Here is a 22,451-nt window from a genome sequence, read left to right on the forward strand (position 1 = left end):
ATTCTCAGCAAATGAAGAAGAATATGGAAAATCCGGAACATGGGTTTTGTCCAGAACGGACCAAATTAACTTTTTTGAAAATTGGTTTGCCCGAATTCGACTTTTATTGAGATAAATGCAGGGTTCTTTGAACACGATTTTCTCAGATTTGTTGTGTGGCAGTTTCCCCAAATCTCAGCTACAAAGCCAAATTCGCCTTGCTCTTGTTGAAAGATAGATGGCAATATATTTTCTTGTTGATCAATTGGTTGGAAACAATCGAATTTTGTAATAGAAATCATGTTGTAATTATCTTTGTTGTAACTTCTCTCTGATCTCTCTATTTAAATGGAAACAGAGATCAGAAAGGGGGATGGAAAAAGGATGGAAAAATGGGAAGAGGATAGTTGAGAGAATGCAGAACTAGGAATGATGGATTTATAATGATAGATTGAGAATTAGAGATTCAGAATTAATGATTCATGATAGGATAGGAGGAAAAAGGGATTGTTGCATGTTGTAATTCTCAAAGCTTCAGCTGTTGTAATGACTTCACAGTTTGATGATTAATATATGATTTGGGAGTTGCTGTCCATTCTTCTCATCTGAAGTAGCCCAACAGCATCTGCGGGCGGCTAAGGGCCCAGCCTCTGGTGGATTGTGCTGCTGCTGTATATTATATCTTTAGTTCATTGTGGTTTTCATTATCAGCTTTATTTGGTAATATGGTATGTTCTGTTATTTAACATCATGGTTCTGTTATATCTGATTTATGTTCAATTGAGTAATATTGTTCTCTATGACAGGAATACATGTCGTATTGATTCATCTTGACTTGGTAATGCATTGCCGTTCTTTTAATCATTGATATAACATTGCTGATCCTTACAGAATGTATTGTTGTTCAATTACAACGTAACCGTGTTGTAACACTCTTTAATTGGTATTACTGAATTCATCTTAGAGATTATATTTCCTTGCGATTGTTGAATCTATTGGCGTTGTTGTCCATTACAAAATACAATCGTATTCTCTATAACTAAGACTGATAAGTGGATTACCAAGATCAGATTACCATTAAGGTGTGTTGTGTGTTACGTTGCTATGTATTTCTGTTTGGCTTTCAAGCGCTGTTCCATATTTCATCATTAATCAATGATGTTCTATTTCCGTGTGCTATTCGATTCATCCTTCAAGATAGAAGATTGCTATTTGATTTCTGTAGGACATGGTTGTTGCATTTATTTTTGTAGATTAAGGTGGTGTTGTTTATAAGAATTAGTTGTCGTTACATTTCCTAGCTGTTATTCCATTTCTTGTTATTCGCATTATCTTTGCTTTGGTGTGCAAAAGGTCTAAGACTGTAGTAAACATTGACATATGCTGTCTAGTTCTTCGTTTGATGATCTTTCTTTTGAGTGCCTTTTCAATTGCATCAATCTCTAGAGGAATGAGTTATTGCTACTGTATCCTCGATTGATGGTTGTTTGAGTGAATGATTTAATTGTAGAGAATTTGAGTTTCTTGCTGTTCTAATTAGATTTTATTTCCAGCTTTCATTTACTTTTGGATTCTAAGCACTATACTGCAAAACATTACTCTTGAATAAATAGCCGCCTCAGACTGAGTACACTCTTGAAATAACAAGTTGTCCCTGGGTCGACAATTAATGTGAAGGTAATTAGAGGTGAAAAAGACCCTTTTTATCGCTCGACATTTTGGCGCCGTTTCCAGGGAGAGTGTAGCCATTTTTAAAGAGTACTGTGCATTTGATGAGTTCCTGTTAGGAAAGAATTGGATATTAAAAACGGAAGGTAAGAACCTGCGTATGGAGCATGTAGAAGCCCTGCTCCCCTTCCTGCTTTCCAACATATCTGTTAAAGAACTTAGAGTAGAAATAATTGTTTGAATTTTTGTGTGAATGAAAAAAAAATAGAAATTTTGAAAAATGAATCACATGATTTCACTCAAGTGGTGATGTAAGCACCACCCATTTCACTAACTGATTAACAGGAACATTTGAAGAAGGAGCCTCTAAGAAACACATTTATACTTTTGAATTTCCTATCAAAGATCTAGGAGGAGTGACATAAATGCACATAATTCCCCCATCTTCTCTACCAAATTTTCATGGTTTGACAAATGAAGATCCAGATACATTCTTATTTTAGTTCGAAATACTTTGTAGAGGATATGATTATTGTACTAATGATCAAAGGTTGAAAGTGTTTCCTCTAACTCTAAAAGGAGCAGCTCTCCGATGGTTCATGAGCCTAGGTGGGAACTGCGTCCAAACATGGGAGGACATGAAGAACATATTCTTGAAGAAGTACCAAGACCATTGCAAGGCCAATGAAGATATTTTCAATATGATACAAGGGGAAGATGAAATCTTGGAGGACTATGTAGATCGATTTCAATATAGCCTTCAAAAATCAAAACATAAGCATTTGGAAAAAGAAATTTTAAAAACACTCCTACTCAAAGGGATCAAAGATGAATTTTTAGCTCTTAAATCTGATAGGAGAAGGTGATGTTTTTTAGTTATCATATGATGATGTTTGTGAGTTGTGCATAAGGTATCCAAGAGGAATCTCCAAGAATGGTAAGAATTCTAGAAATGTTTGTTCTTCCTTTTCCAAATCTGCTACATGAATATGAGACATAAGCGCTGAAATCAATGCTTTATTTGAAAATTTTAAAGTTGATTTTATTAGCTCTCTAAATGCAAAATTTGATGTTTTGCAGGTTCATAAAAATCAAGAATTTGATGAAGTGTTTTTCCCTCATGACCGAAAGGAGCATCCCATAGATACTCACTCTTCCTTATCTAGGATGGAAGTAGCGTATCAAAGGGATGAGGAAGCTGCAACAAGGTCAAAACCATGGAAATCATGGCCTACAAGTATGGTTCAAAATACTTCTCCATTTTATTACTTGCGTAATCCATTAGGGAATACTAATGTGTTAGGGCATCCATGGCAATCTCAATATAACCACCATCAATCTTTTCTACAAGTTGGGCATGGTTCACCTTATGATTGCATGACTACTCTCCCTCATCTTGTAGCACAAACATATTCTCCATATTCTTCACCAACTCTTCCACAACATCTTGCTTTCCCATCAAAACCATCCACACAACCCAATCATCTACATCATCAAAATGCTCCATTCCATACACAATTTCCTGCTCAACTAATTCCACACCCTCACCACAATAAACCAGTGCAACATGCTTACCATGTTGAACTGCAAAATTTACCCATCCTTCCCACCCATTCTATCTCACATGCACCAATGGAGAAAACTTGCAATGAGATTCAGAATGTTTCAAATTCAAAATTGTAGAAGCTATGGAAGAAAATAAGGTTTCTTTTAGTATGCATCAACAAGCCAATTTAAAAGCTCGAGACCTTCATGGTATGATGGCAATGGGAAATCAAGAAAGCAATGGATACATTGAAGATTGGTTTCACTCCATCATTTGTTTGCAACATCACTCTATGCTTCAACAATTTTTGATACCATTTTTTCAAGGGAAGTTGGCTTCTCATGCCCTAATATTCATTAATATGCATTTTTCAAATTTGGGTATGTATATACATGAAGCTCTATTTCGAAAATGGCTCCACTGGAAGTACTCATATACGTAGTCATATTCATTTTTCAAATCAAAATAGTTAGTGTAGAAAACAAAATAAATAAGGAAATAAATAAATGCATTTTGTTTTTATTTATTTATGTAAAACTAGTTGTTTCTTTTGTTGCAACACGCTATCGAAAACAACATCGGTGATAAATGTTTCAATTCATTTGTGTATCTAGATGATTTATAATAGAAATAAAAAATTCTACAAACACTCATATTCATTTTGATCACCAATTTGAAAAAATGCTTGAATATCATTTTTTTTGGCTTGCGGGCTTGATGAACTTTTTGAAAACATAGATGAGACAATCATGTTTTGAGGGACCAAATGGCAATATTTTTAAAACATGTTTCTATCCTAAGTAGCCCTTGATATATACTTTTCAAACCAATTTGAATCACTCAATTTGTCTTTGAAACGAAAAAGTTAGAACCAAAACATTGATGGGGTGTCTAGTGGGTAGCTCAGGAACAGAGTTGGGACAGTCATTTTTTGGAGGCCTAAATGTTTGAATTTTTAAAACCTATTACTATGGTAGATTCCCCAATGAATCCAATTTACAAGGCAATTGGAATCACTCAGTTTTGATATCATATGGGGATGTTATGATCAAAATACTGACTACCTATCGTAAATCAACACCCTTAAAACTATGTCTTTCCAACTGTTCCTTACAGTATTTGACCTATCAATTATTCTTATCTTCAAAACCTATTTCTATTGGAAGATGAATCTACTTTCATTTCCAATTTCAATCATGCGAATCCAACATCAAACGAAAAATTTATATTTGAAATATCAACTGTTGGTCTAAGCTGGGTAATCCAAAATGACTCTATTATGCAGGTTGTTCTAAGCAAATTTGACATATCATATCATTGAATTTTTAAATCCTGTTTCTATTGGATATACGCCTTTGAATTAGTTCTCATTTGGCTTTGGAATCACTCAATTTGGATGAAAAACAAAGAAATTGTGATTAAAACACTGTTGGTTAGTATGGTCGACCACTGCTCTCTCGCATGTGACAAATAAATTTTACTTTGTTATTTTCTCCGTGGATTTGTTCTACAGAGTAACTACTTGTTAGTTTTTTGCATAATTCTTGGATTAGGGGAGCCCGCGCACCTCTCTTTCTCCATGATTTAACGTTTTATTGCATGTAGATACTCGTTTTTTGCAAGTCCTGGAAAAATAAAGAAGGTCAATTTATGGATGAGTGATTTTTGAAAGAAATTTCAAGAAAACAAAGGAATTTCATCCAACTCATTACCCAATGGATTCATAATAGAAGAAATGAAGAATTGATTTCCATTTGAAGATTCATGTCTTGTCACTGCTGCCAAAACATTTTTCAAAGAGATCATTTTTTTTACATAATATCATAGCTGTTGTAACTTAATTTATTTATTTACATACTGTTTTTTAAATAAAATGTTATTTCTTTCCTGATTTCTCTTATATTTTGTGTTTCAGGTGTTGCTTCATTCAAACTGTAACTCATCCTCAGCATCAATACAATGAATAGTGAATGCATTCTTTGCGTGCTTGCATTTTATGCTTGTGCATTTTACTGTTCATTTTCTAAAGGGACAACATTTGTGCACTTTTGTTGTTTTTGCTGTTCCTTTTCCAAAGGGACAACATTTTCTTTTTTCTGTTCCTTTTTCAAAAGAACAACACCTTTTGTGTCAGCTGTTCCTTTTCCACAGTTCATTTTGCTGTTCCTTTTCCACGGTTCATTTTGCTGTTCCTTTTTCACGTTTTGTTGTTCCTTTTCGAATGGAACAACACTTTTGCACTTTCACTTTTTGCTGTTCCTTTCCGAATGGAACAACACTTATGCACTTTCACATTTTGTTGTTCCTTTCCGAATCGAACAACACTTCTGCACTTTCACTTTTTGCTGTTCCTTTCCGAATGAAATAACACTTCTGCACTTTCATGTTTTGTTGTTCCTTTCTGAATGGAACAACACTTCTGCACTTTCACTTTTTGTTGTTCCTTTCCAAATGGAACAACACTTCTGCACTTTCACATTTTTGCTGTTCCTTTCCGAAGGAACAACACTTTCACATTTTTGTTGTTCTTTTTTCAAGGAAAAACATTTTCGCATTTCTTGTTGTTTTTCTTAGGGAACAACACTTTTTCATGTGTATTTTTGCTTTTTGGTGTGCATTTCCTTTCCTCTTCCCTACACGGAACACCAATTTTTGAGTGTTTTTGTTGTTCCTTCAAAGAAACAACACTTTGGGAGTATTTTTGAGAGCAAACATTTTCTTCCTCTTGTGGGATTATTCATAATTCATCTCAACCACATTTTACTGATTCCCTTTTATGGCATGAAGTACACTATTTTTATGAGGACAAGAATTATGGATTCTATTGAAGCGAGTTAATATCATTCACATTATAATCTTTAACAGGACAACTCCTTGATGATAGCTTATTTTCAAAAGGGACACAATTATTAATATACTAATTTACTGCTTTGCTTTCTTTTGTACATGATACTGATTGATCATTTTAATACCATGTTGGTTCTATCCTTCCTGGTTATAATCTTCTCTGTCTGTAATAAATAAGATTATGGGTATATTTTTTTCTATTGACATGTTCAACTTCTTTCACCATCCCTACTCTTAAGGAGCACTGAGTCTCCTTTTTATCATAAAAATGTGTAATAACAACAAAATTTTGTTCGCAGATGGAGGATAGGGGGTCTCATTACGAGCCAGCCTACCATGATCATAAGGCTGTAACAGAGTGACATTCCCATTATGGCCACCACACCAGGGTTATGATGCATTGGATAGCCAAATTATCCTTGGAACAGGAGGTCTCATCACGAGCCGGCCTGATCACTTTTGCTACATCCCAATGAATGGCAGTGTGGTTATCTGGTTGCCACACCAGTACACTGATCTCTTCTGTAGAACAACACTGTAACTCTCCATTTATAAATTGAGGATCCTGGCTCATACAGGTTAAAAAGAAACCCTGCCGAGGCTATGGACGCCTGCTGGAAGCAAAGGCTCTACTTATGGTATTGAAGTTATATTTTATCGTCAATTATTACTATAATACCCTTTTCTTATTTTTTTCTTTTTATCAAAGAAGTTATTTCCTTAATTTTTTCCCTGTTTTGAACCTTTATGCATGAGAAATTATTTTATGATCAATCACATCATTTTCAACTAGAATACCGTCAGTAAAGCATCTTTTTGACATATTGTTGTTCTTTTTCTTTTTCCGCATAACTTATCATCAATCCAAAGCATCCTTTCTTTTATTCATAACTATCTTTACACACTTTTCTCTCATTATAACCATAACTTTCACCGTCCTATCATTGATATATGTACTCTGCTTCATTTACTGTTGTATTGTTCATTCCCTTGCCTTGCCATCAGCACAACACCTCTCATATGTGTTATGGTCATGGAATTCATTTTCCAACTGGAGGGGGAATGTATTCATTATGGGATATCATGCGATATGATTACTGCACTCTGCCATAACTTGTTGATTTGACAAACTATTAGTATTTCATGTATACAAAAGTTTTTTTTGATTGAAATTTTTGCATGCATTTTATCTGTTGCCATTCAAGACTAACACTATGGATTCAAGAACATTGTAGGCAAAATAGTGACTTGTTTACAGGAGAACAACAAGTATGGGCAAAATTCTATTCACAGCATGACCACACTATTGCAACTAACAAAAGAGGCTTGAGAAACTCGTGAACGTGAACAATTCTTCAGACATGATGTGCTTACCTGGATTCCGCCTTTTGCATCACTTTCAACACCAACTCTGCCTACATCAGCTTCAACAAATTCTAGTACATATATGTCATGATGGAGGTAAAACTTGAGGTAAAATCGCATAATTTTCTGCTTTATTACAAATTAGGAGAATTTAATGAAAATTCATTTTGAGCATTATTTATCATCCTTCATTCCACATCTTTACCACTTCCCATTTTTCAGCCGCATGTCATCTTTCGGTTTGGGGGAGTGTTGCTTTCATTCATTTCTTTCTTATGACCATGTCATTAATATTCTTTATCATCCATTGCTATCTTATTCATTCTTAACACCTCCATTATTCCATGTTGTTTTACACCAAGCATAGAATTCAACAAATGGTAGCAACCACCTCAATTTGTTTTCTAGCATCGCATGAGGGCATGCTAATTTTTTAGAGAGGGGGAGGAATTGCTACGCTTAATGGATGTTTTCTACTTTCATTCTCAAGCATACAATTTCAGTGCAGAAATTGATTTCCACATCTTTTTAAAACTATGAACTCAATTCTTGTGATTTCTGGAACACACAGATGTATCATTAAAATACACAAACCCAGAAAATTTCAAGTTATATTAGTTCGTAATATTTTGGAAATCATGCACTATCACCTACAACCATTTTGTTTATATTTCATGATTCGTGCATCAAAACGATCTAATTTTTGGATCATAGAAGCATTAATATAGTAGAAATCTACTTGCAACATTTCAACAAAAAATGGTTTGTAGTTTTTGGGAAAATGGTTAATGAAGGTTGTTGTCACTTATATCATATTTTGCTGCAACTTCATTGTTATGCCTTCATCAAAATTGCTGAGTTTGAATATTCATTAATTAAGGAAGAATTCATTTGTTCGATCCATTTCATGAGCTGAGATGAACAAAATTTTTTTTATTGCTTGGTTAACACGTGGGTTTTGTCCTTGGGTTGCATGAGGACATGCAATATATTCAGTTTTTGTTGCATGAGGACATGAAACATATTGAGTGTGGGGGTATGTTGGGCCATTAATATGCCATTATTATTATCACTTTTGAACGCTTATTCCTCCCATTTCTACCATTCTTCATCATGTCATTTATCATAATTTATCATAAATTCTATTTTACAATGATTTATGCTCTTATGAATGAATATTATTTATTCTCCTTTATTTCTAATAAATTAATGATTATGTATGATTTTATCAATGATAGTTTCAATAAATTGGTTGTAATATTATTCACCATTTTTAGCCTCGAATATAATTTCCAGATAGAAGATTTGATCATTAAAAGTGCCAACTCAGAAATTTGTTGGAATAAAAAGTGACAGTTTTGCGGTTGAGATTCTGAGCAAATGAAGAAGAATCTGGAAAATTCGGAACATGGGTTTTGTCCATAACATACCAAATTAACTTTTTAAAGAACAATTTACCCAAATTCGACTTGTATTGAGAGAAACGCCGAGTTATTTGAACACGATCTTATTAGATTTGCTGTGTGGTCGTTTCCCCAAATCTCAGCTACAAAGCCAAATTCACCTTGCTCTTGTTGAAAGATAGATGGCAATATATTTTCTTGTTGATCAATTGGTTGGAAACAATCCAATTTTGTAATAGAAATCATGTTGTAGTTATCTTTGTTGTAACTTCTCTCTGATCTCTCTCTATTTAAATGAAAACAGAGATCAGAAAGGGGGATGGAAAAAGGATGGAAAAATGGGAAGAGGATAGCTGAGAGAATGCAGAACTAGGAATGATGGATTCAAAATGATAGATTGAGAATTAGAGATTCAAAATTAATGATTCATGATAGGATAGGAGGAAAAAGGGATTGTTGCATGTTGTAATTCTCAAAGCTTCAGCTGTTATAATGATTTCACAGTTTGATGATTAATATATGATTTGGGAGTCACTGTCCATTCTTCTCATATGAAGTAGCCCAGCAGCATCCGCTGGTGGCTAAGGGCCCAGCCTCTAGTGGATTGTGCTGCTGCTGTATATTATATCTTTAGTTCATGCATGGTTTTCATTATCAGCTTTATTTGGTAATTTGGTATGTTCTGTTATTTTACATCACGGTTTTGTTATATTTGATTTATGTTCAATTGAGTAATATTGTTCTCTATGATAGGAATGTCGCATTGATTCATCTTGACTTGGTAACGTATTGCTATTCTTTTAATCATTGATATAACATTGCTGATCCTTACAGAATGTATTGTTGTTCAATTACAACATAACCGTGTTGTAACACTCTTTAATTGGTATTACTGAATTCATCTTAGAGATTATATTTCCTTGCGATTGTTGAATCTATTGGTGTTGTTGTCCATTAGAAAATACAATCGTATTCTTTATAACTAAGACTGATAAGTGGATTGCCAAGATTAGATTACCATTAAGGTGTGTTGTGTGTTACGTTGCTATGTATTTCTGTTTGGCTTTCAAGCGTTGTTCTGTATTTCATCATTAATCAATGTTGTTCTATTTCCGTGTGCTATTCGATTCATCCTTCAAGATAGAAGATTGTTATTTGATTTCTGTAGGACATGATTGTTGCATTTATTTTTGTAGATTAAGGTGGTATTGTTTATAATAATTAGTTATCGTTACATTTCCTAGCTGTTGTTCCATTTCTTTTTATTCGAATTATCTTTTCTTTGGTGTGCAGAAGGTCTAAGACTGTAGTGAACATTGACATATGCTATCTAGTTCTCAGTTTGATGATCTTTTTTTTGAGTGCCTTTTCAATTGCATCAATCTCTAGAGGAATGAGTTATTGCTACTGTATCCTCAATTGATGGTTGTTTGAGTGAATGATTTAATTGCAGAGCATTTGAGTTTCTTGTTGTTCTAATTAGATTTTATTTCCAGCTTTCATTTACTTTTGGATTCTAAGCATTATACTGCAAAACATTACTCTTGAATAAATAGCCGCCTCAGACTGAGTACACTCTTGAAATAAAAAGTTGTCCCTGGGTTGAAAATTAACGTAAAGGTAATTAGAGGTGAAAAAGACCCTTTTTATTGTTCGGCAAGTATAAGTTTAACCCTTTTTCAGGCTGAGATAGATTAACTACGAAAAAGGAATACATTGATTGAACATGGTCAATAGGTTCTCTCTTGTATTGTTTTATGCTTTTTCAGATTTGAGAGACAAATCTACTAAAAAGAAATTTTGGAGTTTCCTTTTTGCCCCTTTTCAAACTCTCTAAACATGAAAAGGACTTAATTATCTTTGTCATTAAACTCGTTAAAAACGTCAAATAGTTGTTGTAGGGAAAAGTATCCAATACGGAATGACCCTATCCCACTCTAAGGGTGATAGTACCTCAACAACAACTGAATACAAAGCTATTCAAGATTACTTCTTTATGAGATGTAAGAGAGAGGAGAAAGGGATCCACTAACCGTTGTCTTCCGCTAATGGTTGATCCAATCTTCCCTCTTTGCTGCTTGCTCCCAGCTCCTTTCTCTTTCACTGGCCCAGCTACACAAAGATCCTGCAAAAGCACAAGAAAGGGAAACTACAAGAAGCATACATCCATAATCGATTCAAGGATTAGAATAAATCAAATATACAAGCATCAATACACCATTAAGACACATGCATATAGAAGAACCTCAAATGCTTTATTAATGGAAGAAGTAAAGTTCTGAGAGTGTTACAACCATAAGAGGCCCAATCCAGCAACACCTCCCAGCAGAAAGAAATCTCCTCTTCACCTCCTTCAAAGCAATCACCCAATAGTTCTATGCACAAACCAACAGCACTTCCTTACATTCACAAAATTACAGCCTCCCTAGACCTCATGAGAGAGCTCTATATATAGGAGATTTGGAGAAAGGATGAGTCAGCTTGAGGCTGGCATGAAGCTGACTAGTGTCCTCTCCCACTTCAGTTATACTTCAGTTCTTGAGTCCACTTGGAGATTCTTGCTTCCACTTGGAGATCAAGACCCTCTTACTCATCACAAGGCGAATTCCTTGACCCAAGTGTCAGTTTGGAAGCTTCCTGGGCAATTGACACCTTGCAGAATGACTGTGCCACTTGGCCAATCTCGCCCAGCGCAGGTAGCCTTCATTAGATTTGACATTCAGCGCAGGTACAGAGTGGAGCAGTTGACATTCAGCGCAGATGCTCAGTGGAGCAGTTGACATGATCCAGAAATAGCTTGTTTTTGAGTGTTTTCAGGTGGAGAACTGATTTTCAGTGCTGTGGTTTGCTGACCTTGTTCCTCTAGGGGTAGGAACAACATGTTTAGGGACTTTGGATCCCTTAGATTCTTGACATTTCATGCTTCATGCTGTTAGGCACAAAAATGTCTATAACAGTTGCCCCCTAAAGTATGAGGTCGTTTATCGGGTGAAATGCTTTATCAGGAGGATCCGAAGTTCATTCAATCGCCGAGAGGTGCCCTGTAACAAAGTACAATACAATACATTATTTTTAATTCTGCTTTCATGATCTAGCTGAGGCGGGCATTCCCATGCTTAGCTTTATAAATTCATTTTGGTACATAGAACAGACGATCGTCTGATGGTAGACTGATAATTCTCTGCTGAAATTATCATCCTTTGAGTAGGATGATCATCTGCTGCAATGATGTACATAACAAATGTCTTTATATCTTGAATATATATCGCAGCCCGGATGGATGAAACTAGATCCGGGGTCTTCAAACTCGTTCGATCTTCACTCTAAGTACAAGTCGATCCATGTGAGAATTGCGCTGAAGTCGAACATGGAAAGACATCGCTTGATTACCGGTCAATAATGTAAACCGTTAACAAGCGCGAGAGGAATCACCAATAATGAAAATGACCCTCAAGGTACTGTAGTACAATTCATGTGGTGTGAATAAAGGACTTGGCGTCGAACACCACGCAAAATCTTCTAGTCGAAGGTCATTAATGTATACCTGTCGCCGGAAGTGAGAAACTTGCCATTGAGGCATGCAAGCTTCAAAGTACTGAGGGGGTTGTTCCTAGATCAACTTCTTGGATAATGAGCTGAAGTCGACAAGAAGTGATCCGTCAAAGGAGGGCCTTAATGAATCCCACATCAGTGACACGAAATGGAGCTAATGATTTTAGTGGAGGTGAAAACAATTTGTGAAATATGATTCAGGGTGGCGATCATGGGTGGATGAAGGATAATGTATGGCAGTGGATGGGACATGGTTGACTCTTTCTGAACAACATCTCTTGAACATATAACGACACTGGTGTGATGGATCGGTAGCATTACCCCAAATGTGGATGGTTTGGCGAGGACCATGGTGACGAGACCGGTTAATGAAACAACCCAACCCGATGTGATACGGAGGACAAAGTGTCATGTTCAAGAGCGACTTGCTACCATTAAAGCTTTGAGGTTCTCCCAATTTTTCCCCAGTCATTTCTGACCAGTACCTCTTTATTTTTGTCAAGCTTGAGGAGGATAACATATGCTTGTTCTATAACCTGCCCTTCGGGCAAGCCCATTGCTATGTTTTAACGAGCCTAGCGATAGGGAAACTCGTTCTCGTCTAAAGACAAGTTTGTCGCTATTTAATCATTTTAACGAGTCTAACGACAAGGAAAACTCGGTCCTTTTCAATTTTAGAGAGTCTGAAAAGGTACAGAAAGTTAACTCCAAAATTCCTTTTTCATCATCTAATCCCTTGAGTCCGAAAAAGTATAAAACACTACAGAAGGGATGAATTTTCGATAACTTTAACGAGCCGAATAAAACAAGCGCTCAACCTTTTTGTGCAATAATCCCTCAGGTCCAAAAAGATTAAAATCTAGAGGAGGGATAGCTCTTCCAGTCACTTTAACAAGCTGGAAGGCCAAACTCGGCAAACTTTTCATATTTTACGAGTCAGATGAAAAGAGCTCAAAGAAGACTCGTCTTTTGAGGAACGAGTGATAAACAGGGATAGCAGCAGATTCCAGGTACAGGTTGGAATTTTCCAATCACGGCAGTGTCACAAGGATGGCTGAGTGAAATCACTCTTCGCAGCTGTTCCTCAAAATGGGTAAACAATCATATGGAGGTGAATGATTGGCCAAATGAAATGGAGGTGGCAAGTGCAAACACGACCAAGGCTTTTATGGCTAATAAATTTACGATCACAATGGTTATTTACCGGTACTGGGTTCATTTTTTAAAGAGCTTGAATGCGCCAAAACATTGCTCAAAAGCTTATGTTTATTTTTTAACGAGCATGAACTATGACGCTAAAACTGCTCGGATCTCGCTTTTCTATTTTTTAACAAGCATAAATTCCGCGGTAAAACTGCTCGATATACCAGTCATAAGATAAGAAATGTCTTCCTGCAAGATTCCAATTTTTATAGAGCTTGCACCTCACATAAGCTATGCTCTTCATTTGGCAAATTTTGACCTTTGCCCCACATCCTTTCTTTATGCAAGTTTGGAAACGGCTAATCCTACGAGTTTAAAGGGTTAGACCTACAGGTTTAAAGGGAGGACCTAAAAATTTAAAAAATAAATAGTCGTCCCTTGCTTGCACTCCAAAAGATTGCATGCCCCCAGGTATAAAGTACAATTTCAAGGCTGCCTCTACTTATCCGATAAAACATTTGTTTTAAAGGGTGAGGCTTGCCTCTTTCTGGTTACCCAAAGAATGGTTTTATTTGCTGCCGCAAATGAAACTCTTTCTTCGGCGATGTCTATCATTAGGTTACACAAAGATGGTTACAATTTGTTGCAGCAATACAATCTCTTTCTTTGGAGGCTGCCCCTACTTATCCTTCAAAACATTTGTTTTAATGGGTGAGGCTTGCCTTTTGCCCAAAGATGGTTACTACTTGCTGCCGCAAACAGATCCCCTTCTTTGGCAGAGCCTACTTGTTTAGACAAAGTTGAATGACCTTTGTCAAACAAGTAACCTTGTCAAAAGAATCCTGTTCTAGAACACCCCTCTTCCTTCTTCTGGACGGGGTACGGACTAGTCATATTCTTTCGCGGAAATTCTACCTTATACCCAGGGTTTCTTCTACCCGAAGCAGACCAGGATGCATGCCCCCTGGGTTCCAGTCCCATCTTTCTGAATTACTCGCACTCATCGGGAAGGAGGACTGGGGGTGGAGACATTTCTTGGGTGAATAGACCATTGAGGGTTGGTATTTGACTATTTGCGATGCGTGATCCCGGAAATGAAAGTTGGTCTACGAGCTTGACTGCCTTTCCTTCGTGTGGAAAACACATTACTCTAAAGAGTGAGGAGACTATAGCTCCCATGCAATATATATAGTCTCGTCCAAGGAGCAGGTTATAATCCAAGGGTCCTTGAACGACCATCACGTTCATTTGAACGGTCTTCCCTTTCAATGTAACAGGCACATTGGGGAGGATCCCTAATGGTCGACTGGTTCCTTTATCAAAACCCGAGAGATTTCTCATCTCAGGCAAAAGCTCTGGGGAACCCAGTGCTTTCCAAGAAATAGAGGAAAGGATACTCACAGATGCCCCTTCATCAATGACAGTTCCAGCCATCACCATTCTGTAAATTTGGACTATGATTCTGAATGGTATACTGGCTGGTAACCGGGGTCTGCCTAGTTGGTTCCAATCAAAGGACAGAACCAGGTTGCTTGGTGGTGGGACCGAATACACGGCCGGATACGATCCTGAGGATGTTCCTTCCTGCGATAAAGGAATGGGCGCATTGCCCTGATGCTCATCAGAATCTGTGTTGATGAAAAGAATCTGGATGGTGTCATCCTTATTCTCTTCAGTGAGGGTGTCATTTGAAGATGAATCTTCAGTGACGGTGTCATTTGAGGATGAAACCTCTGAAGGAAGAACCAGGTCAACTGCCGTATCGACCTTTAGACTTTCGTCTGGTCTGGATTCAGTAGGTTCATTTTCAATGACTGACGCTTCAGCTGACCACTTGAGCAGGCCAGCTGTATTTTCAACCAACGAAGGACTTGGCACGAGCTTTTTGTATCCAGGAGGAAGCATTACCGGTGAAACCGGACGATCTTCCAAAACTCTCTTCGCTTCGTCTAAGAAGGGACAACGATGGATGGCGTGACCGCCTTCACAGAGTCTGTAGGGGGATCTTACTCCTCCTCTTCGTCTTGAACCTTCACTTTCGTTGGTTGACGGTAAGCATTCAACCTGACTATCAGAGGTTGACGCTCCCAAATTGTGCAACCGAGGGGACCAGTCCCTTAGTATCCGGGGAATACAGGGACAATCTCTATGGAAGTGGTCTCCTTTACATATGACACATGGCGATTTAGGCCCGGTCTGTGCTGTGTGTGGATTTTTGTCAGATGTCTTTTGCTTGCCCCCAGTCGCCTTAGGCTCCTTTTTCTTCTTCCCCTTCTTCTTCTTCTCCTTCTTCTCCACGGGAGCTTGGCTTTTGCCAGCCCCACCTTGCGAAGATGAAGGATTGGAGGAAGAGTTATAGGAAGTTGAAGGCTGGTGGGCAGCTCTAGACTGATCTAACTGTTGACTCGACTGTTCATGAACCATGGTGGTCTGAGCTACATTAGTTGAGAATAGCCAAATAGGCAGGCCAATTGTCAGTCCTGGAAGCGACAATGTGGCCATGTGGGGCGCACCAACTTCTCCCCAAGAGGAGAATGGACTAGGATTTCCATCATGTGGAGTTCCTTGGTTGGGGCGTTCCATGTTCTCAACCTAAAGATCAACGTAGGAATAGGAGGTGATTATGTTCCGTTTAAAATGAATTTTATAACGACGCTTTTAGACACAACTTGCTTTTTCACTTTTTAAGAGTCGAGAAAAAGCTAAAGATGACTCTAGTCTCCTTCGATGTTTTAACGAGCCCGAAGTGACAAATGCTCGGATGGACTTTTTCAGTTATAGAGTTTGAAAAAGGCCAAAAGAAACTGCTCTGGAGTTCTAGGCAGAGGGTGTGCCAAACTTTTCACAAAACCACAGAATACGTTTTACGGTACTGGTGGTCGATCTTCGTGAATGCTGTGTTCACTGCATTGCGATCAGTAGGGCGACCGACATGGTTTCCTATTGGATAAAGGCTTTGATCCTATAGGGGTCTCCCAATATATACGCGACGGTACGTGGGAGCACAAGTCCGTATTGATACTTAGCAGTTTGCCTTTATGGATCACCACGAGATGTATAGTAACACTCCTAAATGCAGTCTAAGATGATAAGCAAGCTTTTCAATCTTTCAACTTTGAAAATCTTAACTACTGAGGGAAAAGAATTACAACATCTTTTCACATAGATCATAGAGCACACACTAATGCACTTTTTCCTAAATCAACATGCAAACTGTCATAATGCACATGCACAATGCAAGTATTTCTTTTCTCTTTCTTAATGTTGGTGAAATGCAAAAAGAAAGCTGTTGTATAATTTTGAATTCAATTTCAAGTGAAAGCAAACAAGCTTGTCCAAAATCAAAAGACACCTTAAGATTTACTTGTTTCGACACTAGAAATATATAAATTCAAACCATATGACGAAAGCAAAAGCTCAATCAGCTATGAACAACAAACAAACTAACTCTTAAGATCAATACGACACTTTATCACAGGTCTAGATCTAAGAGGCCACAGCAAGACTGGTTCACTTTCGTTATGGGAAACTGTAAATGCACAAGAAATACACAAAGAACAAACACAGTTTCTTTATACAACTGAGGCGGAACAGTGACAAGGAAAGTTGGTTTCAGATAGGCCCACTGACTGGTAACAAACAGCAAAAAAATAGAGTGAAAACAAGGCAAGAAACAGCAGGAAACCCCAGCAGCACAAGGCAGGACTGGTCCAGCGCAGGTGGAACACTGCCTGTTTGACCTTCAGCGCAGGTAGCCCCTTCGGAAACTGTGCTGAAATGTAGACAGCCTTTGTACAGCCTGCACTGAAGAACAAAACTTTCGTTTCTGGTGGTTTCCGGGTCACAGATTGCTAAAAAATTCACAGTTTTTGCTCAAATCAGAAGCTATCAGTCAAGGACACACTAAGGGATGACAAGGAGGATGAAAAGCTATCACTAAGAGCTTATTAGAGTCCTTGTGGATCATCTCTTCAAATCATAAACTTGCCCAGAAACTGAGCTAGAGTAGTTGCCCTCTACTTTGTATTTGAAGGATTCAAACAGAGTTCGATTCGATACTCCCTTTGTTTATGAAATGAATAGCAAAAAACACAAACAACCAACAAGATACGATCCCCAGCGGAGTCGCCAATTTGTTGTAGGGAAAAGTATCCAATACGGAATGACCCTATCCCACTCTAAGGGTGATAGTACCTCAGCAACAACTGAATACAAAGCTATTCAAGATTACTTCTTTATGAGATGTAAGAGAGAGGAGAAAGGGATAAACTAACCGTTGTCTTCCGCTAATGGTTGATCCAATCTTCCCTCTTTGCTGCTTGCTCCCAGCTCCTTGCTCTTTCACTGGCCCAGCTACACAAAGATCCTGCAAAAGCACAAGAAAGGGAAACTACAAGAAGCATACATCCATAATCGATTCAAGGATTAGAATAAATCAAATATACAAGCATCAATACACCATTAAGACACATGCATATAGAAGAACCTCAAATGCTTTATTAATGGAAGAAGTAAAGTTCTGAGAGTGTTACAACCATAAGAGGCCCAATCCAGCAACACCTCCCAGCAGAAAGAAATCTCCTCTTCACCTCCTTCAAAGCAATCACCCAATAGTTCTATGCACAAACCAACAGCACTTCCTTACATTCACAAAATTCCAGCCTCCCTAGACCTCATGAGAGAGCTCTATATATAGGAGATTTGGAGAAAGGATGAGTCAGCTTGAGGCTGGCATGAAGCTGACTAGTGTCCTCTCCCACTTCAGTTATACTTCAGTTCTTGAGTCCACTTGGAGATTCTTGCTTCCACTTGGAGATCAAGACCCTCTTACTCATCACAAGGCGAATTCCTTGACCCAAGTGTCAGTTTGGAAGCTTCCTGGGCAATTGACACCTTGCAGAATGACTGTGCCACTTGCCCAATCTCGCCCAGCGCAGGTAGCCTTCATTAGATTTGACATTCAGTGCAGGTACAGAGTGGAGCAGTTGACATTCAGCGCAGATGCTCAGTGGAGCAGTTGACATGATCCAGAAATAGCTTGTTTTTGAGTGTTTTCAGGTGGAGAACTGATTTTTAGTGCTGTGGTTTGCTGACCTTGTTCCTCCAGGGGTAGGAACAACATGTTTAGGGACTTTGGATCCCTTAGATTATTGAAATTTCATGCTTCATGCTGTTAGGCACAAAAATGTCTATAACAATAGTGACAAACTTGTCTATCTAGACAAGACCAAGTTTCACCTTCGCTAGCCTCGTTAAAGCATCAAATAGCGATGGATTCACTAGAACGGTGGAATTATACAACAAGCATATGTTATCCTCCTCAAGCTTGATAAAAATAAAGAGGTACTGATTAGCAATGACCGGGGAAAATGGGAAAAAGGGGAGAACACTTTATGGTAGCAAGTCGCTCTTGAACATGACACTTTCACCTCATCACCGTGACTATGTGGGTTGGGTCATTCAGCTTGATGGTTATCACACCATTGGTCTATTGTACCATCCATTACTTTGTTTTGGGTCAATGCTACCAATTCATTTTTGTGTCGCCGACATGTTCAAGAGAGGTCATTCAGTTCAAACTTCATCCTTTGCAATACTGTAAACCTTCATTTTCATGACCGCCATTCCTGAACCTTCTGTCGTCAGTCGATTTTCATCTCCAAAATCATTTACCTTGTTTCATGTCATTGATGTGGAATACGTCAGGGCCCTCCTAAGACGAGTCGCTTCTCATCGACATCAGAACATTATCCAAGAAGTTGACTTAGAAAGACTCCTTCAGTACTTTAAGGCTTGCATACATCAATGGCAGGTTTCTTTCTTCCAACGATAGGTTGACATCACTGGCCTTCAACCAAAAGACTTTGTATGGTGTTCGACATCAAATCATTTATTCACACCATGTGAAATGTACTATAGTACCTTAAGGGTCATTATCAATATCAGTGAGTCCTCTCATGTCTGTTAACAACTTACATCATTGGCTGGTAATCAGACTATGTCTTCCCATGTTCAACTTCAAATCATCTATTCATGTTGTTAGACTTGTACTTGAGTGAAAGATTGAACGAGATTGAAGACCATGGATCTAGTTTCATGCATTCGAGCTGCGATATTTTCAAGAGTACTAAATCAAATGTACAATGGCCTTACATTCATGGTCATCCATTCATGTGTCTATATCTGTAGATGACTATATTTGTACATGTAATGAAAGTTTATAAGTTGAACATGGGTATGCCTTCCCTCAGCAAGTTCATGAGAAAAAATCATATTATCATGATATATGTATTGTGATTGATGCAGGTCACCTTCCACTTCGAAACCTCCTCTCCACATAGTAAAGAATTTCACTCGACATACATATTTATGACTTCATGCTTTAGGGGAAAACTATTACAAATCCATTTGGGCACATCAACCCAGACTTATAGATTAGTACTATTAGGTCCCATTGTTGTGGGGAAAAGTATCCAACACGGAATGACCCTATCCCACTCTAAGGGTGATAGTTCCTTAGCAACAGCTGAAGCAAAGCTATCTAAAGTTACTTCTTTATGACATGCAAGAGATGAAAGGAAGAGATCCACTTACCGATGTCTTGCGCAAATGGTCGATCCAATCTCCTCTATTTGCCACTTGCTCCCAGCTCCAAGTCTTCTCACGGGCCTAGCTACACGAGATCCTGCGAACAAGACAAGAAAAGGAAACTACAAGAAGCATGCATTCATAATTGATTCAAGGATTAGCATAAATCAAATACGCAAATAAGACAATACACCATTGAAACACATGCGAATAGAAGAACCTCAAATGCTTTATTAATACAAGGAAGTAAGGTTCAGGCGGTGATACAACCGTAAGAGGTCCAATCCAGCATCACCTTCCCGACGGAAAGAAATCTCCTCTTCACCTCCCTCAAGCAATCACCCAATACTCTCAACTGTAAACCAACAGCAATTCTTTGCACAAAATTCCCCTCCAGATCCCATGGGATGAGATCCTTATATAGAGTTTTGGAGTGAAGATAAGTCAGCTTGATGTGTGACTTGTTGTCCTCTTCAACTCCAGTTGTTCTTCAGTCCTTGAGTCCACTCGGAGTTTCTACCTTCCACTTGGAGTTTTAGAACCTCTTTACTCATCATTAGGCGAATCTTCTGATCCAAGTGTCATTTTGGAAGCTTCCTGGGCACTGGCACATTGAGAAAAGATTCCTCCACATGTCAAAGTACGCCCAGCGCAGGTAGCCTTTGTTGCACTTGCTATGCAGCGCAGGTACACCATAGAGCTTTTGACATTCAGCGCAGATGCTTAGTGGAGCAGCTGCTTTGATCCAAAATTGACCTGTTTTTGAGTGTTTTTCAGTGGAGAACTGATCTGAAGTGTTGTGGTTTTCTGACCTTGTTCCTCTAGGGGTAGAAACAACATGTTTAGGGACTTTGGATCCCTCAGATTATTGACATTTCATGCTCTATGCTGTAAGGCACAAAAATGTCTATAACAGTTGCCCCCTAAAGTATGAGGTCGTTTCTCGGGTGAAATGCTTTATTAGGAGGATCCGAAGTTCATTCAATCGTCGGGAGGTGACCTGTAACAAAATACAATACAATACATTATCTTTTCATACTTTCTTTTCATGATCTAGCTGATGCGGGCATTTCCCATGCTCGACTTTATAAATACATTTGTTGTACATAAACAGACGATCGTCTGATAATAGACTGATAATTCTCTGCTTTTAATTATCATCCTTTTAGCAGGATGATCATCTGCTGCACATGTCTATGTTTTTATCTCCTGGATATATATCGCAGCCCGGATGGATGAAACTAGATCCGGGGTCTTCAAACTTGTCCGATCTTCACTCTAGTACAAGTCGATCCATGTGAGAATTTCTTGAAGTCGAACATGGAAAGACATCGCTTGATTACAAGTCAATAATGTAAACTGTTAACAAGCGCGAGAGGAATCACCGATAATGATGATGACCCTCAAGGTACTGTAGCACAATTCACGTGGCGTGAATGTAGGATCTGATGTCGAACACCACGCAAAGTCTCCTGGTCGAAGGTCATTAATGTATACCTATCGCTGGAAGTGAGAAACTTGCCATTGAGGCATGAAAGCTTCAAAGTACTGAGGGGCTGTTCTAGATCAACTTCTTGGATAATGAGCTGGTGTCGACAAGAAGTGACCCGTCAAAGGAGGGCCTTAATGAATCCCACATCAGTGACACGGAACGGAGCTAGTGATGATGGTGAAAACGATCTGTGAAATATGATTCAGGGTGGCGGTCATGGAAGGATGAAAGATGATGTATGGCAGTGGATGGGACCCGGTTGACACTCTCTGAATGACATCTCTTGAACATATAACGACACTGATGTGATGGATCGGTAGCATTGCCCCATGTATGGATGGTATGGTGAGACCATGGTGAAGGGACCGATGAATGATAATAACCCAACCCGATATTTACGGAGGCAAAAGTGTCATGTTCAAGAGCGACTTGCTACCATTAAGCTTTGAGGTTCTCCCAATTTTTCCCCAGTCATTTCTGACCAGTACCTCTTTATTTTTGTCAAGCTTGAGGAGGATAACATATGCTTGTTCTATAACCTGCCCTTCGGGCAAGCCCATCGCTATGTTTTAACGAGCCTAGCGATAGGGAAACTCGTTCTCGTCTAAAGACAAGTTTGTCGCTATTTAATGTATTTAACGAGTCTAGCGACAAAGACAACTCGGTCCTTTTCATTTTTAGAGAGTCTAAAAAGGTACATAAAGTCAACTCCAAAGGTCCTTTTTCATCATCTAATCCCTTAAGTCCGAAAAAGTATAAAACAATACAGAAGGGATGAATGTTCGATAGCTTTATCGAGCCGAACTAGACAAGCGCTCGATCTTTTTGTGCAATAATCCCTTAGGTCCAAAAAGATTAAAATCTAGAG

The sequence above is a fragment of the Pinus tabuliformis genome, chromosome 8 (assembly GCF_031772625.1).
Source record: "Pinus tabuliformis cultivar Carrire ecotype Pingquan chromosome 8, CPIR1, whole genome shotgun sequence".
Taxonomy (NCBI): domain Eukaryota; kingdom Viridiplantae; phylum Streptophyta; class Pinopsida; order Pinales; family Pinaceae; genus Pinus; species Pinus tabuliformis.